General features: G+C 42.6%; 1 protein-coding gene across 4 annotated transcripts in view; it reads right to left on the bottom strand.

Annotated features, from left to right (window-relative positions):
* The window catches only part of CLYBL (citramalyl-CoA lyase), a 281,736-nt gene that overhangs the window by 110,286 nt on the left and 153,625 nt on the right, over window positions 1-17,825 (bottom strand). The gene's annotated exons all lie outside the window — the stretch shown is intronic.

Genomic DNA, 17,825 nt, shown 5'->3' with positions numbered 1-17,825 from the left:
TCAAATGGAATTCCTGGAAATCCATTTGGATCCTGTTCTCTTGACATCGCCTACAAGATGGAATGACTACAACACACCCCCGGAAACCAATGATGTGACCTGGCACGACCTGAAGAAACAGATTCACAGACTCCAAAGCTCACTCTCTACAGAAAAGTGGAATTCCAGTGGCTGACATTCCCCATCGAGACAGACATGCAGCGTTTCATCCCCTGGCATTTTCTTCCATGGCCATCTACTTTGGACTGACACCTCCATCGGACTTACTGGTACACCTCTTGGACACTTTACACAACTTTACAGCAGTTTCCCTTTACGCTGCTGGGTTTCTCAAAGACTGACTGCAGCCAGCTAGCTGCCTTGGGACTTTATAGGCCATGTCCCCTCGCCTGCAGGTTCTGCTCCCCAGAGTCAGGAACCCCCCCTCCTTACTAGGTCATGCCCCCCAGAGGCAGGAAACACCCTTTGAGGCAAGAGATGCCCACAGAGGCATGAAGTGCCCCAAGAGGCAATAGATGCCTCCAGAGGCAGAAAAATGCTCTTTCGCCTGTTAGGCCTTGCTCTTTGAGGCAGGAAACGCCCCTCAGGCCTCCCCTTGGCATCACACTGGTTCTTGCTGCTCTCCTATTTTGTTCCTCCATGTCGTATGCCAGTTCTTTTGAAAATGCCTGTATGATATAGGTTTCTGTTCACCCCACACTCCTGATACTATGGCCATTAGTTAAAAAGAAAGGGGGAACTGTTGGTATGCTTTTAATTCTGCTTCTAAAAACCCCTTCTGTTTCATTGGTTTAATCCCCCCTGCTTAACACTGTATTCTATTTACATAACCACTGTTAACTAAGCACCACCCTCCCTCCAGGGCATTAGTGGTTCAGTGGTAGAATTCTTGCCTGCTCTGCCCCCTCTCCTTGTCACACCCTGATTTTCACCAATCTCTTTTTGCTCCACCCTCTCTACATCACATCCTGTTTACACCCTACTTGGCAAGTATATTAGTTTTAGTTTAGCTTGGCTGGGCTTAGATTGTGCTGCATTCTGCATGAATAAAGAGATACTGCATACAACCCAGCCATGAGTCCCTGGTCGTCTGTCTCCCGTCAGCGAAGCTAGACCGACAAGTGAACAACAAAAACTTATTCAGATGTAAACATACTGAAGTCACCAGATTCAGAACACAGCAATCAGATACAAAGAAGAACAAATACGGTGGTGCTGGGGGAGACTTGGGCCTGGGTGCTGGTGCATCTGCTTGACTGCACTTGTTCTAATGTGCAAGGAGCAAGGTTCAAACCCCTGGTCCCCACCTGCAGGGGGAAAGCTTTGTGGGGAGTGAAGCAGTGTTTCAGGTGTCTGTCTCACTCCCTCTCTATCTTTCTCTACCCTGGCTGTCTTTATCCAATAAATAAAGTAATTAAAATAAATAAACTACTTATTAAAAAAAAGAATCAAATGAAACTTCTAGATATAAAAATATAATTATTAACACACACACACACTCAGAGATTGGATGAAATGTGGAAAGAGTCAGAAGTTCATTAGCTATGAAGAGCTAAGCCAGATAGCGATATAGGGAGACAGAGAATACAGGCAGGAACATTCCTGAGTATGTTTACCTTACATCGCTGAAGGGAAGACTAGAAAGACTGAAGTGCAGGTAGTCGGGCGGTAGCGCAGCGGGTTAAACGCACATGGTGCAAAGTGTAAGGATTGGCTTAAGGATTCTGGTTTGAGCCCCGGCTCCGCACTTGCAGGGGAGTCGCTTCACAGGCGGTGAAGCAGGTCTGCAGGTGTCTGTCTTTCTCTCCCCTCTCTCTGTCTTCCCCTCCTCTCTCCATTTGTCCTTGTCCTGTCCAACAACGATGACATCGGTAACAACCACAATAATAACTACAACAATAAAAAACAACAATGGCAACAAAAGGGAATAAATAAATAAACATTAATAAAAAGAAAAGAAAAGAAAAGAAAGGCTGAAGTGAAGGAATGTTGACATGCTAGAGGCAGAGATTATATAGAACTGATAGAAGGCACTAAGCCCCGGACAAAGGGAAGCTATCCTATACCAAACAAGACGGAGGCGGGGGAACAGCAGAAGGAAGAAGAAGTCAGGGAACGCCTAGTTGTAAGTTTAGTAAAAACTTGAGTAACATATATGAAAGTCAAAGATCCTAAAAAGTGTTAAAAGTAAAGAGACAACTGACCTTGCTTTCACACTGAGAACGGAGCTCTCAGTTGTAAGAGGGCTAATGCTAAAGTCAAAGTTCTAAGAGAAAATAACTGTCAGTTTTGTCTGGTGACCCAAACAATATGGATAAACCTGTGAGAAGTTAGCATGGATGGGCTTCACTGGAAGAAAATTCTGAAGAGCATGCGTCAGGAGAGAGAAAAGTAAATCTACAAGGAAGACACGAGACACAAGTTTTTGTTTGTTTGTTTGTTTGTTTTTTGCCTCCAGGGTTATTGCTGGGGCTTGGTACCTACACTACGAATCTGCTTCCGGAGGCTATTTTTTCCCTTTTGTTGTCTTAGTTGTTTATTGTTGTTATTATTGCTGTCGTGGTTGTTGGATAGGAGAGAGAGAAATGGAGAGAGGAATGGAAGACAGAGAGAAGGAGAGAAAGATAAGATACCTGCAGATCTGCTTCACCACCTGTGAAGTGATCCCCTCCCCTGCAGGTGGGGAGCCGGGGACTCAAACTGGGATCCTTAAGCCAGTCTGTGCACTTTGCACCACCTGCGCTTAACCAGCTGCACTACCACCGGGCCCCCACAAGACACAAGTTTAACCACAAGTGGTTAGACATGGAGGTTTTCCTAATTGCTACCTATATAAAATAATGATACAGCAGTATAAACTTGTGGGATTAAAGATAACTAACATATTAGACAAAAATCACAAGGGTTAAATGAAAGACAGCCTACAAGTTTAGTGTCATGCAGGAAGGAGATAGAAGCTGATTTCGGGGTTCCTTAAGTATAGCTGGTAAAATCTTACAAATAATCAGTAAAAGTTAGAAATAGGGGCCAGGCGGTGGTGCACCTGGTTAAACGTTCACATTACAGTGCATAGGAACCCAGGTTCAAGCCCCCAGTCCCCACCTGCAGGGGGGATGCTTCACGAATGGTGAAGCAGGGCTGCAGGTGTCTCTCTGTCTCTCTCCCTCTCTGTCTCCTCTTCCCCTCTCAATGTCTCTCTGTCTCCATCCAATAATTGATAAAGATATTAATAATTTTTAAAAATTTAGAAATATGGTTATACTTTTTAAACCAGAGAGGGGTAAAATGAATATTTGAAATCAAATAATCTCTTATAAGGCATGCAAGTTGAGAAACAGAAACAGAACACACACGGAAAGCAGGATTAAATACAGCGGTGTATTTAAATGTGAACTTGCCGGTAATTACAGTAAGAGTCAACGGACCAGCATTTCAGTTAGAAGACAACAATGGTCCACACATGCATGAGACACTATGAAACACAGGAGGCCTGAAAAATAGTTCAGCATCAGAGCACAGGTTCAATCCCAAGCACCGCCTTCTGCCAGAGCTGAGCGATGCTCTGGTCCTTCTCTCTCATAAAAATACATTTAAAAATCTTTAAGAAAATAAACGATACATAAAGATATGTCAAAAACTGAAAGCAGAATAATAAAAACAACATACAGGGTAGGTGCTAACCTAAGATCATTTGTTGGACTACCGGAAAAGTCATGATGTGCTTTTCTGTTCCATGCAAAAATGTGTCATGACTTTTCTGACAACCCAAGATGTAAGAGAGAGTGAGAGGGAGAAGGGTAGAGAAAGGGGGTAGAGAGAGAGGGGGAGGGAGAGGGATAGAGAGAGGGAGAGACAGAGACCAATTTATCGCTCAACTCTGGTAGATGGTAGTGCCAGGGACTGAACCTGAGCCACATACATATTAAGGCAATGCATTAACAATAATAAATGCTTTAATGGCTTCATGCATTATGGAAGTCTAAGTGTCAGTATATAATAATTAAAGATTCAAAACACTAAGAGTACCTTGTAACCTAAATATGTATATACCTAAGAACGCATGCTCAAACTATAGCAGCAAAAACTGGCAGAACTATGTGAGTGTGGGCGAACTCTCCTGTGAAGGAGAGGTTTCTACTAAGTGTTGTCAAGTGGACACAAACAGTAAAGATCTGGGCAGTAGAGTAACACAAAGACTTGGTCTAACGAAGATATACAGAACTTTGCATTCAGTCAAGCAGAAAAACACATTCCTCTGAAGCACCCAAGGAACGTTTGCAAAAACAGTTCATATACTAGGTTATAAAGCAGGACTTGACACATTAAAAAGCAAACATCATTCAGATCACATGATCTAGCCATTAAGCAACCAAGCTAGCAGTCAGTCACTGAAGAGTAGTTTTTCAGAACTCCCACACACCTGAAAACCAGAAAGTTCCAAGTCCCTGCTAGCCAAACTATAGTCAGCAGGCTCCTCTTAGTCCGCAGACTCTGACCACACCACCAGGTGAGTGTAGTGTGAAGCAGGCAGTGAGCAACTTCGAGAGCAGTTTCTAACCCTACTATACCCAAGCAGACTAGATTTCTAGCAACTCATTTTTACTATATTTTGAAAATGTACCATATACAATGGATTGGGATTATTATTATTATTATTATTATTATTATTATTATTATTAATGAAACAAAATAACAGCAACAGATAAAAAAAAAACTGGTTCTTAACCTCAAAGAGCTTATGAAATACTTTTTTTTTTTTTGCTTTGTAGTTCCTGGCTAATGCAAGAGTTGAAAATGGGTATTTATAAAATAACTTAGACCTGAATAACGATTAAAAGGTACAAGTGCTTAGAGAGCTGTCTTGCACTATTATGATTACTTATTATCGGCCTATTTCACCTCCAGCCTGAGACAATATAGGCTGGTGACCATGAAGCCATCTTTGTTTTTTTTTTTAATTTCCTTTGTTTAGTTTATTTTTATTGTTGTAGTTATTATTGTTGTGGTTATTGATGTTGTCGTTGTTGGATAGGACAGGGAGAAATGGAGAGAAGGGGGAAGACAGAGAGAGGGAGAGAAAGATAGACACCTGCAGACCTGCTTCACCGCCTGTGAAGCGACTCCCCTGCAGGTGGGGAGCCAGGGCTCGAACTGGGATCCTTACACTGGTCCTTGCATTTTGTGCCACATGCGCATAACCCACTGCACTACTGCCTGACTCCTGAAGCTGTCTTTGTACCCCTCCTGCCTGTAATGGAGGCCAGCTGAGTAGGGAAACTAATATATTTAACTTCTAGTCTTTATCATTAGAATATTTATTTCAGTGTTTACAGAGCTGAAGTAGCAGACCTGTAGCCCAGCCTCGAATCTGTTCCACTCCAACTTTCTTCCTCTTCTCTCTCTCTCTCTCTATCTCACTCTCCAGGGTTATCTCTGGGGCTTACTGCGCACACTATGAATTCACTGCTGCTGGTGGCCATCTTTTTTTTCTGTTTTATTGGATAGGACAGAGAGAAATTGAGAGAGGAGGGGGATATAGGGAGGCAGAGATGGAGAGGGGAGAGAAAGACACCTGCAGACCTGCTTCACCACTGGTGAAGCAACCCCCATGTAGAAGGGGAGTCGGGGGCTTGAACCAGGATCCTTCCTTGTGCAGTCCTTGCACTTGGTATTATACGCGCTTAACACAGTGCACGACCACCAGACCCCCTTGCACTCCACCTCTTTTGGACTCGTCCACTCCATGGAGATTCACCAGGAGTTTGCATTACTCAGTTTTATTTTGTTGTTGTCGTTGTTTGTTTTTTGTCACGGAGTCCCAGCAAGTAGTAGCTTAGGCAGCCCAGCTGTCTAACATTTAACAATGACAAGGGGATGATAAGAGCGGAGGGGGGTGGAGGAGGTCTTTTCATCCTCCACGCTTGGAAAGGTGAGCTGGTGGCATCATCCTTGACATGAAGGGACAACTTCAATACAAATTGGATTAGCAGGGCAGGATTAGAGCCTGCTGGAACACATCAGATGCTTATAAACTGCTTCGAGGAAGCTCCTATTGTCTTCACTGCAAGTCCATATGCTCTCAACCGCATAAGACTTTGGATTAGCACACTAATTTAAAAAAGAAATAACGCAAGATACAAAATGAAGTGACTGCACCTTAATAAAGCCAAGAAAGTGGAACTGGGCAATAATAATAGCTTCATTTAGCAAAACGCCAAGCCGAATAACTGAAATGAGACTCTTAATGTGGGTTTCTTCTCAGTAAGAGACTCATTGACTGCCGTCTCTATCTCCCTCCACCAAAAAGTTCCTTTACCTCAAACAAGAACAGTCAAACAAGAACATGACCACGAGCTGACTCTGAGAAAGGAAAAAGAATCTGAGACACGTGAGAAGTTTCTGACTTGGCTAAACCTTTTCAAAGGCACTGATTTCCCAAGGTCTAAATGGCATTAGCACTTGGGTGGTGGGTGCACAGAGGCTCACCCGCGAAAGTATGAAGATGTACTCCTGGGAGACACGTGGGAGGGTGGACCAAGAGTAGAACCACAGCAACAACAACAGAAATTAAAAGAAAGGGTTCGAGAGATAGCTCACTGGGTGGAGTGTCATGGGCATCACCGTGTTCGAGCCCTAGGATCACATGGGCGGTGCTTTGGTACCGAGGTGGGGTTAACCCCTGGCTATGGGGTCTCTCTTTCTCTCTGTCTGAATGAAGAAAGCAACCTGGGAGTGGTTGACCCTGCACAAGTGTGAGGCCCTGGCTCTGCCCCTAAATAAATCAACTAATAACCCGGGACACTGAAAGAATCAACGGTGTGAACAGAGCGCCTGCCGGTGATCTGAGAAGCCACGGAACACACAGTGGTAACAAAACATAAAGAGAAGCCACCACACTCACGTTCCAAGAGAGAGGTGGGGAGGAGTAGGGAGTGAGTTTTTGAAATCTATCAAAGGGTGATCTTCAGACCTGTTCCTGGTCAATAGAAAACAAAAACGCTCAAGTCAAATTTCCCTGATTTGGCCATTGACATACACCCTGGCCTCGAACATTTCTCGAACATTTGAAATGTGAAAAGAAGATCCTAGTGGCATATTTGAACTGTTCCTGGCCCCAGCCTCCTCATCACTTCCGTCAGAGATATGCTACCCTGTCATAGGCCATGTTGGTCTAATTCCCAGAGGGTATAAATGTTGAGTAATGGAGGCTAGGGAGACAGCATAATGGTTCTGTAAAAGATTTTCATGCCCGAGACTTTGAGGTCCCAGGTTCAATCACTAGCATAGTTTTTCTTTAAGCAAGTATTATCTTGGGTTGCCAGAATTTTCTGTGGATAAGAAAGAGAAATTTAATAGCTGGGGAAGTAACCCGCGTGTAGAGTGTAGGAACGGCATGTGTGAGGCCCTGGGTTATTTCGTCAGCACTGCATATTGCCAGGGGGAGAGCCATGCTCCAGTCTCTTCTCTCGTAAAATAAAACATTTTTAGGAAAGACTATTAAGAGAACTGGAAGGTCCTGGTGAAGACGCTGCCTGGACGCAGAATCCAAAATGGCGGGCGCAGCTTGTCCCATGCTGGGGTCTTCTCTCCTTGTCCTCTGCTAAGGTTCCTGCAAGTAGTGGATGTGAGTGAGAGAATGGGCGTCAGAACCGGAGCAGACAGTGAGGGAATGTGAGGCACAAATGAACGCAATCCACAACTCCTCTGGGTGGACAGGGCACTGTGTAAGGCAGGGCATGGGAAGGCGGTCTCCAGGTCCATGAAGAAACAGAATTCAAGGGAGTCAGGAGGTAGCACAGTGGGTTAAGCGCAGGTGGCAAAGTGCAAAGACCGGCATAAGGACCCCGGTTCGAACCCCCGGCTCCCCAACTGCAGGGGAGTGGCTTCACAGGCGGTGAAGCAGGTCTGCAGGTGTCTTTCTCTCCCCCTCTCTCCATTTTTCTCTGTCCTATCCAACAACAATGACATCAATAACAGCAACAATAATAGCTACAACAATAAAAAAACATGGGCAACAAAAGGGAATAAGTAAATAAATATTTAAAAAAAAGAAGAAATAGAATTCAAACTTTATCAGGGCACTTCTGGCTGGCTGTGCTACATGCTGAAAGAAAGAAAGAAAGAAAGAAAGAAAGAAAGAAAGAAAGAAAGAAAGAAAGAAAGAAAGAAAGAAAGAATTCCCCTCTAATCACAGTGCTTTATCTCATTTATTTCCTGCTCCTGGGTATCTCATCAAAATTTTCCCTCTTAATAACCCCCGCCTCTGACAAAAGAAGACTTTGTTATCCATAAGTCACACATAAGAAGCTGAGGCAGAGAAAGAAGTAAAGGGAATTGCCCTGAGCCACAGAGAACTGGAATTACAACTTAGTTTCTAATCTCGGAGTTTACTCTGTGAGTTTTGGAAAGGAACAAACTGGAATCACATTATATCCTTAAAGGAAAAAACAATTCCCATCTACCTTAATCTCTAGGAGAAAAATGAATTGTATTTTTTCTTTGGCAAAAGCCAAGATGTTGATCAGATGCTTTGGATTCACATGCTTATTCTAATCCTCTTCCAAATAACTGGAAAGTCTTGAGTATTAGGAAGATGCTAGAAATTAACTTTTTTAAATGAAGGCAAACTTTTATTTGTTGGAAACACCAAGAAAAGCAATTAATCAGAAGGTGTGGGATACAAGCAAGTTATTTCAGATTGTTCAGTTCAAGAAGCTATGCCAACAGGCATGGGTCCAGATGTCCAGCTCTGTCCCCAGCTCCACCAGCCATTCCCAGGCCAACCACCTTGTGCAGGGAACGAACAGATAAGGGTCAAGTGAAAGCAGGTCTTTAACTTAAAAAGTTCCGTTCCAACATCAGTTGCTGTCTGAATGATTAACACATTTCACCTTATTATTGAACAAATCCACCATCACTATAAAAACCTGGAAATGAAACTATAGCAGAGCAAACCAAAGCAAGAAAACACCCACTGTAACAAAGAAAAAGAAAGGATGCTTTCTCTCTTACTTACTTTTTATTTTAAAGATTTATTTGTTGATGAGAGAGAAAGGAGAGAGGGTGAGAGAACCAGAGCATCACTCTGGCACATGCAAAGCTGGGGCTTAAACTCAGAACACCTCAAACTTGAGAGAGTCCAACACTTGATCCACTGAACTACTTCCCAGGCCACACAAAGTAAGAACCTATCTACAAATGGGATACTTTCCTAAGGTTCATTTCTCTGGTCAAATCATAAGGAAATGAACCCAAAGTTTCAATACTAAGACTCCCTGTGTAGCTTTCCTTGAGTTAAGGTGGGGAAATGATTTTTTATTTAATTTCTTTATTGGGGAATTAATGTCTTACATTCGTCAGTAAATACAATAGTTTGTACATGCACAACATTTCCCAGTTCTCCACATGACAATACAACCCCCACTAGGCCCTCTGTCATCCCTTTTGGACCTGTATTCTCCCACTCACCTCCCACCCACCTCCCACCCACCCCAGAGTCTTTTACCTTGGTGCAATACGTCAATTCCAGTTCAGGTTCTACTTGTGTTTTCTCTTCTGATCTTCTCTTTCAACTTCTACTCGAGAGAGAACATTCATCCTTCTGTTTCTGACCTATTTCACCTAACATGAATCCTTCAATGTCAATCAAAGATCAGCTGAAAACAGTGAAGTCACCATTTTTTTATAGCTGAGTAGCATTCCATTGTGTATATATACCACAACTTGCTCAGCCACTCATCTGTTGTTGGACACCTGGGTTGCTTCCAGGTTTTGGCTATTACAAATTGTGCTGCTAAGAACATATGTGTACACAGATCTTTTTGGATGGGTGTGTTGGGTTCCTTAGGATATATCCCCAGGAGAGGAATTGCAGGATCATAGGGTAGGTCCATTTCTAGCCTTCTGAGAGTTCTCCACAGAGGTTGGACCAATTTACATTCCAATTTACATTCCCACCAGCAGTGCAGGAAAGTTCCTTTGACCCTACAACCTCTCCAGAATTTGCTACTGTTACCTTTTCTGATGTATGACATTCTCACAGGAGTGAAGTGGTATCTCACTGTTGTCTTGATTTGCATTTCTCTGACAATCAAAGACATGGAGCATTTTTTCATGTGTTCCTCAGCCATTTGGATCTCTTCAGTGGTGAATGTTCTGTCCATGTCTTCTCCCCATTTTTGGATGGGGTGATTTGTTTTCTTGTGGTTGAGTTTGGCAAGCTCTTTATATATTCTGGTTATTAGCCTCTTGTCTGATGTATGGCATGTAAAGATCTTCTCCCACTCTGTGAGGGGTCTCTTGGTTTGGGTAGTGGTTTCTTCTGCTGTGCAGAAGCTTTTTAATGTGATGTAGTCCCATAGGGTTATGCTTACCTTAGTCTTCTTTATAACTGGATTTGTTTCATTCAAGATATCTTTAAATTTTATGTGGAAAAGAGTTCTGCCAATATTTTCCTCTAAGTATCTGATAATTTCTGGTCTACCATCCAAGTCCTTGATCCACTTGGAATTTACTTTTGTATTTGGTGAAATACAGTGGTTCAGTTTCATTCTTCTGCATGTTTCAACCCTTTTTTTTTGCAGTACCATTTGTTGAAGACACTCTGCTTTCCCCATTTATTTTTAATTTTTAAAAAATATTTATTTTATTTATTTATTCCCTTTTGTTGCCCTTATTGTTTTATTGTTGTTGTCGTTGTTGGATAGGACAGAGAGAAATGGAGAGAGGAGGGGAAGACAGAGAGGAGGAGAGAAAGATAGACACCTGCAGACCTGCTTCACCGCCTGTGAAGCGAATCCCCTGCAGGTGGGGAGCCGGGGTTCAAACCGGGATCCTTATGCCAGTCCTTGTGCTTTGTGCCACCTGCGCTTAACCCGCTGCGCTACAGCCCGACTCCCTGCTTTCCCCATTTAATAGTCTGGGCACCTTTGTCAAAGATTAGATATCCATAGGTGTGGGGGCTAAGTTCTGGGCTCTCAATTCTATTCCACTGGTCAGTGTGTCTATTCATGTTCCAGTAGCAAGCAGTTTTGATGACAGTGGCCCTAATTTGAGATCTGGGAGTGTGATGCCTCCAGTTCTGTTCTTTCTTCTCAAGATTGTTTTGGCAATTCTAGGTCTTTTCTGGTTCCAGATAAACATTTGTAGCATTTGTTCTGTTCTCCTAAAAAATGCGGTTGGGATCTTGATAGGAATAGCATGGCTCCAGGTAGTATATTCGTTTTGATGATGTTAATTCTTCCAACCCATGAACATGGAATATCTTTCCACGTCTTTGTGTCGTTTTCAATTTCCTTGAGTAGTGACTTCTAATTTTCAGTATACAAGTCTTTCACTTCTTTGGCTAGGATTATTCCTAGATATTTTATTGCTTTTGTTGCTATAGGACAAGGAATTGATTTCTGGATTTCATGTTCTTCTAACTTAGTGTTTGTATAGAGGAATGCCACTGACTTTTGAATGTTAATTTTGTAGCCTGACACCTTACTGTATTGCCTGATGATTTCCAAAAGCTTCTTGCTGGATTCCTTAGGTTTTTCTATGTATACTATCATGTCATCTGCAAAAAGGGAGAGTTTGACTTCTTCTCTTCCAGTCTGTATGCCTTTGATTCCTTGCTCCTGCCTGACTGCTATGGCAAGAACTTCCAACACTATGTTGAATAGTAATGGTGATAGTGGGCAGCCCTGTCTAGTACCTGATCTGAGGGGAAATGCTTCCAGGTTTTCACCACTGAGTATGATGATGGCTGTAGGTTTGCTATCTATAGACTCCACTATCTTGAGGAATGTTCCATCTATTCACATTTTTTGTAGTGTTTTGATTATAATAGGATGTTATATTTTGTCAACGGCTTTCTCTGCATCTATTGATATGACCATGTGGTTTTTGGTCTTGCTTTTGTTGATGTGGTGGATCATGTTGATTGATTTACGTATATTAAACCAACCTTGCATGCCTGGGATAAACCCCACTTGGTCATGATGAACAATCTTTTTAATATACTGCTGTATCCGGCTGGCTACAATTTTGTTCAATATTTTAGCATCTATGTTCATCAGAGATATTGGTCTGTAGTTTTCTTTTTTGGTTGTTTCCCTGTCTGCTTTTGGTATCAAAGTGATGTTGTATTCATAGAAGCTGAAAGGGAGTATTTTAGTGTCTTCAATCTTCTGGAAGACTTTCAAAAGTAGAGGTATTAGTTCTTCTTCGAAGGTTTTGTAGAATTTGTTTAGAAACCCATCTGGTCCAGTACTTTTATTCTTGGGAAGTTTTTTGATAACTGTTTCAATTTCATTAGCTGTGATGAGTTCATGTTATCTAGTTCCATTTACTTAATTTTGGAAGTTTGTAGGTATCTAGGGAATTTCTTCCAGGTTCTCTAGCTTGGTGGCATATAGTTGTCCATAGATGCTCTGCATGATATTTTGAATTTCTGTAGTGTCTGTTGTGATATCTCTCTCCTCTTTCATTTATGATCTGAATTATTTTGGCCTTCTCCCTTTTTTGTTTTGTGAGTCTGGTTAAAGGTTTGTTGATTGTGTTCACTCATTCGAAGAACCAACATTTGCTTTTATTGATCTTTTGTATGGTTTTCTTATTTTCAATGTTATTGATTTCTGCCCTAACTTTACTTATTTCTGTCCTTCTGATTGTATCAGGGTTCCTGTTCTTCTTCTTCTTCTAGGTCTTTAAGATGTGCAATCAGGCTGTTGTTTTGTGTGTGTGTGTGTGTGTGTGTGTGTGTGTGTGTGTGTGTGTGCTTTTTCTTGTTTCCTAATGTCTACTTGTATGGCTACGAACTTCCCTCTCAGTACTGCCTTAGCTGTGTCCCAAATATTTTGATAACTTGTGTCATTTTCATTGAACTCTCAAAACATTTTGATCTCTTCCTTGATTTCCTCTTTGACCCAGTAGTTGTTAAGTAGTGTACTGTAGCTCTTTCAGTAAATGTTTGATGTATTTAGATGGCTTCTTATTGGGTGCATAGGTGTTAATAATTGTTAAGTCCTCTTGATTGACTAATCCTCTGAGCATTAAGTAGTGTCCATCCCTATGTTTTTAAATTTTATTTATCTTAAAGTGTATCATGTCAGATATGAGAATAGCTGTTCCTGCCCTTTTTTGTGGGCCATTGGCCTATATGATAGTTTTCCATCCATTCACTTGGAGTCTGTTTTTGTCTTGTTTGGGTTTCCTGTAGACAGCATATTGTTGGGTTGTGTTTTCTGAACCATCTTCCTACTCTGTGCCTTTTAATAGGTGAATTCAGGCCGCTGACATTTGTTGATATCAAAGATTGAAGATATTTTAATGCCATTCTTGTAGATTTTTAGAGTGCTCTGATATATGGCATACTTATGGTGGTCTATTTATAGGAGACCTTTCAGAAATTCTTTCAGGGCAGGCTTGGTGATAGTTGATTCTTTCAACTGTTGCTTGTCTGAGAAGGTTTTTATGCCTCCATGCTGTCTGAAAGACAGTATAGCAGGATACAGTAGTCATGGTTGAAAGCCTTTCTCATTGAATACTCGATAGATATCTTGCCATTCTCTTCTGGCCTGTAATGTTTGTGTGGAGAAGTCTGCTGCTAATCTTATGGGTTTTCCTCTGTTGGTGAGTCTTTGTTTTATTCTTGCAGCCTTCAGGATCCTTTCTTTATCCTTATTCCTTTCCATTCTAAATAGGATGTGTCTTGGTGTCTTTACGTCTGGGTTAATTCTGTTTGGGACCCTCTGGGCTTCTTGCACCTTTATGTCTTTGATGTTGTCTAAACTAGAGAAGTTCTCAGCTATTATGCCCTGAAGAATGCTTTCTTCCCCTCCCTCTCTTTCTTCCTCTGGTAAGCCAATAATGCCTATATTATTTCTTTTGAAGTCATCCCATAGGTCTCTGTTTGCTGCTTTCAGTATCTCTTAATCTCTTTTTGAGATCCCTTACTTCTTTTTTTAGTTGTCTCTAATTTGTCTTCAATCTTGCTAATTCTGTCTTCAGCCTCATTGAGTCTATTCTCTTTCCCCTCTACTGTTTTCTGGAGTTCATCTATTTTGTTACCCTGTTCTGATACTGTTTTAGCTTGTTCAGCTAGTTGTGTTCTTAGCTCAGCTATTTCAGCTTTCAGCTCTCTAATAACCCTGAGATAATTAGTGTTTTCTTCCAAGGTTTCATCTGTTGTTTCTGCATTTCTGGTGGCAATTCTTCCAAACTCTTTACTCACTCCTGTGATTATTTCCTTAACTAGTGTTTGGATGTTGACCTCATTATTTTGTGCTTCACCCTTTGGGGGGCTTTTAGCTGGACTCTTGTCCTGGTTCATTTCTCCAATATTTCTTCTTGTTGGTTTAACCATTTTATATAGTATGTTATGAGGTCCCTCTGTCAGTACTTTTCAAATTACTGATCACTCTTGCCTGGATTGTCTTGTGTCTAAGTAAGGTAATTAAAGAGTTCACAGTTGTGGAAATTGACAATTGTTTCAATATTATTTTAATCCTTGAGTTGGAGCTCAGTGGCTTTTTCTTCCCTATAGGCTTTGGTAACCTGAGTGCTTTTAAACTATAAGTAGGTTTTTTAGCTTAATCACTGACTCCTGACCAAGAGAGAAAGCAGGGTGGGGCAGAGATAATCCAGTGGTTATGCAAAGAGACTCTCACAGCCCCACTGCTAGGTATAGATCTTCTCCTGAGTTTCCTGGTTAGTTCTCTGTCCCCTGGTGTCAGCACAGGGCCTCCCTGCTGCTGCTCCAGATTCTGAAGGCAGTAGCAATGGAGACTCACAGTTGCGTTTGGTAAGTCTTAGGGGAGTCCTCTCTTCCCTTTAGCCATCTTTTTGTCGGTGAAACAGACTGGAGGTGCTGTCTCAACTGGTAAATTGCCGGACTGTTACCAGCCACTTAATCTCTCCCTAGGCTCCTCTCTGTCCATGAGCCACACATGTTTGCACTCACCAGTGATTTGGTGGGTTCCTGAAGTTGTTCTTGTCCTGTCTTGTTTCAGTCCCAGGTGGTCTCCTTTGGAATTCCTAGTTGACCCAGGAGAGGAGAGGAGAGAAACACAGCTGCTGCTGCTCCATATCCCCACCTCCAGAAGTCTTGGGGAATGGTGACTTCTCCATAACAGTTTATCTTTTTAAAAATTTTTTAAATATTTATTAATTTATTTATTCCTTTTTGTTGCCCTTTTTTGTTGTTTTATTGTTGTAGTTGTTATTGTTGTTATTGATGTCATTGTTGAATAGGACAGAGAGAAGTGAAGAGAGGAGGGGAAGACAGAGAGGGGCAGAGAATGACAGACACCAGCAGACCGGCTTCACCACCCAGTGAAGCAACTCCCCTGCAGATGGGGAGGCGGGGGCTCGAAGTGGGATCCTTAGGCCGGTCCTTGTGCTTTGCCCCATCTTCGCTACCGCCAGACTCCCAGCAGCTTATCTCTGATTCCTGTGGCACTGAGCCAGAAGAACTCAGACCAATACTCGGTATACCTAGAGGCTTACTAACTGCATTTTACTGGTCAGAGAAATAAACACACCACTCTAAGACAAAAACATCTACCTAAGTCAACAAATACCACAGAGAGAACATATTGAGTGCCCACTCCTTTTTATCAAGAAACACATATTGTCACATATACAGATCTTTCTTATTTTATTTTTATTGCCATCAGGGTTACTGTTGGGGGTCTCCAATGAATCCAGCACTAGCTGGGTCCATTTTTCCTTTCTCCCTTTATTATAGATAGGTCAGATAGAAATTAGATGAGATAGATAAGATAGAAAGAAGCAAAGAGAGTCACCTGCAGAGCTGCTTCACCGCTTATGAAGCTTCTGCCTTGCAGGTGGAGACTGGGGACTTGAACTTGGGTCCTTGCACATATCAACATGTGCACTCAACCTGTTGTGCCACCGCCCAGCCAGCTCAGGGCATGATTTTAAACATACCCTGGTTTACTTCTTCTCATCTCTTCCCCTGTACCACCACCACTTTATGGAGGTGGGGTGGGTAATGGTTTCCAGCACAGTTGTTGGCACATTAGTACAACCTCCCTCTCCCCGTGACAGGTGTCTACAAAGCACTCTTTCCCCTAGCCATGGTCCTTTTCCACCATTCTGCACTAGGACTTCAAAGCCCTTCTGCCCCCTTGTTCCCCAGAATCCTTTGCTTTGCTGCAGCACACCAGCCAGCCCAAGTTTCATATCACACTTTCCCTGACTGTCCTTGCTGCTGCTTTTTTTTTTTTTTTGCCTCCAGGGTTATTGCTGGGGTTCTGTGCCTGCACTATAAATCCACTGCTCCTGGAGGCTATATTTTCCCTTTTGTTGTACTTGTTGTTTATCATTGTTGTTGTTATTATTGCTGCCATTGTTGTTGGATAGGACAGAGAGAAATCAAAAGAGGACGGGATGACAGAGAGGGGAGAGAAAGATAGACACCTGCAGACCTGCTTCACTGCTTGTGAGGTGACTCCCCTGCAGATGGGGAGCCAGGGGCTTGAACCAGGATCCTTATGCTGGTCCTTGTGCTTTGCACCACGTGCACTTAACCTGCTGTACTACTGCCAGGCCTTCTGTCCTTGCTTATATATATATATATATTTTCCCCTTTTGTTTGCCCTTGTTTGTCATTCTAGTTATTATTGTTGTTATTATTGATGTTGTCTATGTTAGATATGGCAGAGAGAAATGGGAGAGAGGAGGGGAAGACAGAGGAGGGAGAGAGAGATAGACCGGCCTCACCGCCTGTGAAGCGACACCCCTTACAGGTGGGGAGCTGAGACTCAAACCGGGATCCTTAGGCTGGTCCCTTTGCTTTGCGCCACGTGTGCTTAACCCGCTGTGCTACTGACGGACTCCCCTGTCCTTGCTTCTTAAGTTCCACCAATGAAGGAGATCACCCAGTATTTGCCCTTCTCATATCTTTGTTTTTATTTATTACTGGATAGAGACAGAGAAGTTGAGAGGGGTGGGGGAGACAGAAAGGGAGAGAGACAGAGAGATACCTGCAGCCCTGCTTCACCACTCATGAAGCTTTCCCCCTGCAGGGAAGGACCAGGGGCTTGAACCTGGGTCCTCGTGCACTGTAATGTGTGTGCTTAGTCAGGTGCGCCACTGCCTGGCCCCCTGCCCCTCTCATATCTTAAAGAGACACATTCAGAACCCTTAAGATTCTATCTCTCATCAAGAGAACAAGGTGAGTGGATTTTCGGCACTTCTCAGATGCCACCTGTCTAATATAAAACCTCACCCACAAATGAAGACTGCAACTTGCTGGAGGTTGGCTTAATGGCTGGCTTTTTTTTTTTTTTTTAACAATTCAAAGACTTTATTTAGTTCATTAACTAGTGAATGAACCTGTTGCTTAAAATTAACATTTTTTTCATATGTCTGTGGACCCTCTGGATCTCTTCTTTGGTGAAGATTCTGTCCATGTTCTTGCCCCATTTTTTTATTGTGAGGTTAATGGTTTACAGTAAGTACAGTTGTTGACACGTGGGTATACATTGCTTAGTTTTCTGAAGAATACTCTCACCCCCAGCCTCCACCCTCCTCTACCATCACACACCAGGACCTGAAAGCCCACTCTCACCCTCCATCTCCAGAATCCTTTGCTTTGGTACAAAGTTGTTTCTTTTCATTTATGTATTGGATAGAGACAGCCCTAAGTCAAGAGGGACTGGGGAGTTAGAGAGAGAGAGAGACATCTGCAGCACTGCTTTGCCGCTAGTGAAGCTCCCCCTCACCCCCCCAGACGAGGACTGGGGGCTTGAACCCGTGTCCTTGCACAGTGTAACATGTGTGCTCAACCGGGTACATCGTCACCCGGTCTGCAA

This window comes from Erinaceus europaeus, chromosome 5, assembly GCF_950295315.1.
Source record: "Erinaceus europaeus chromosome 5, mEriEur2.1, whole genome shotgun sequence".
NCBI lineage: Eukaryota > Metazoa > Chordata > Mammalia > Eulipotyphla > Erinaceidae > Erinaceus > Erinaceus europaeus.
Note: the sequence above shows the minus strand (reverse complement) of the source record. Positions and strands in the feature narration are given on the sequence as shown.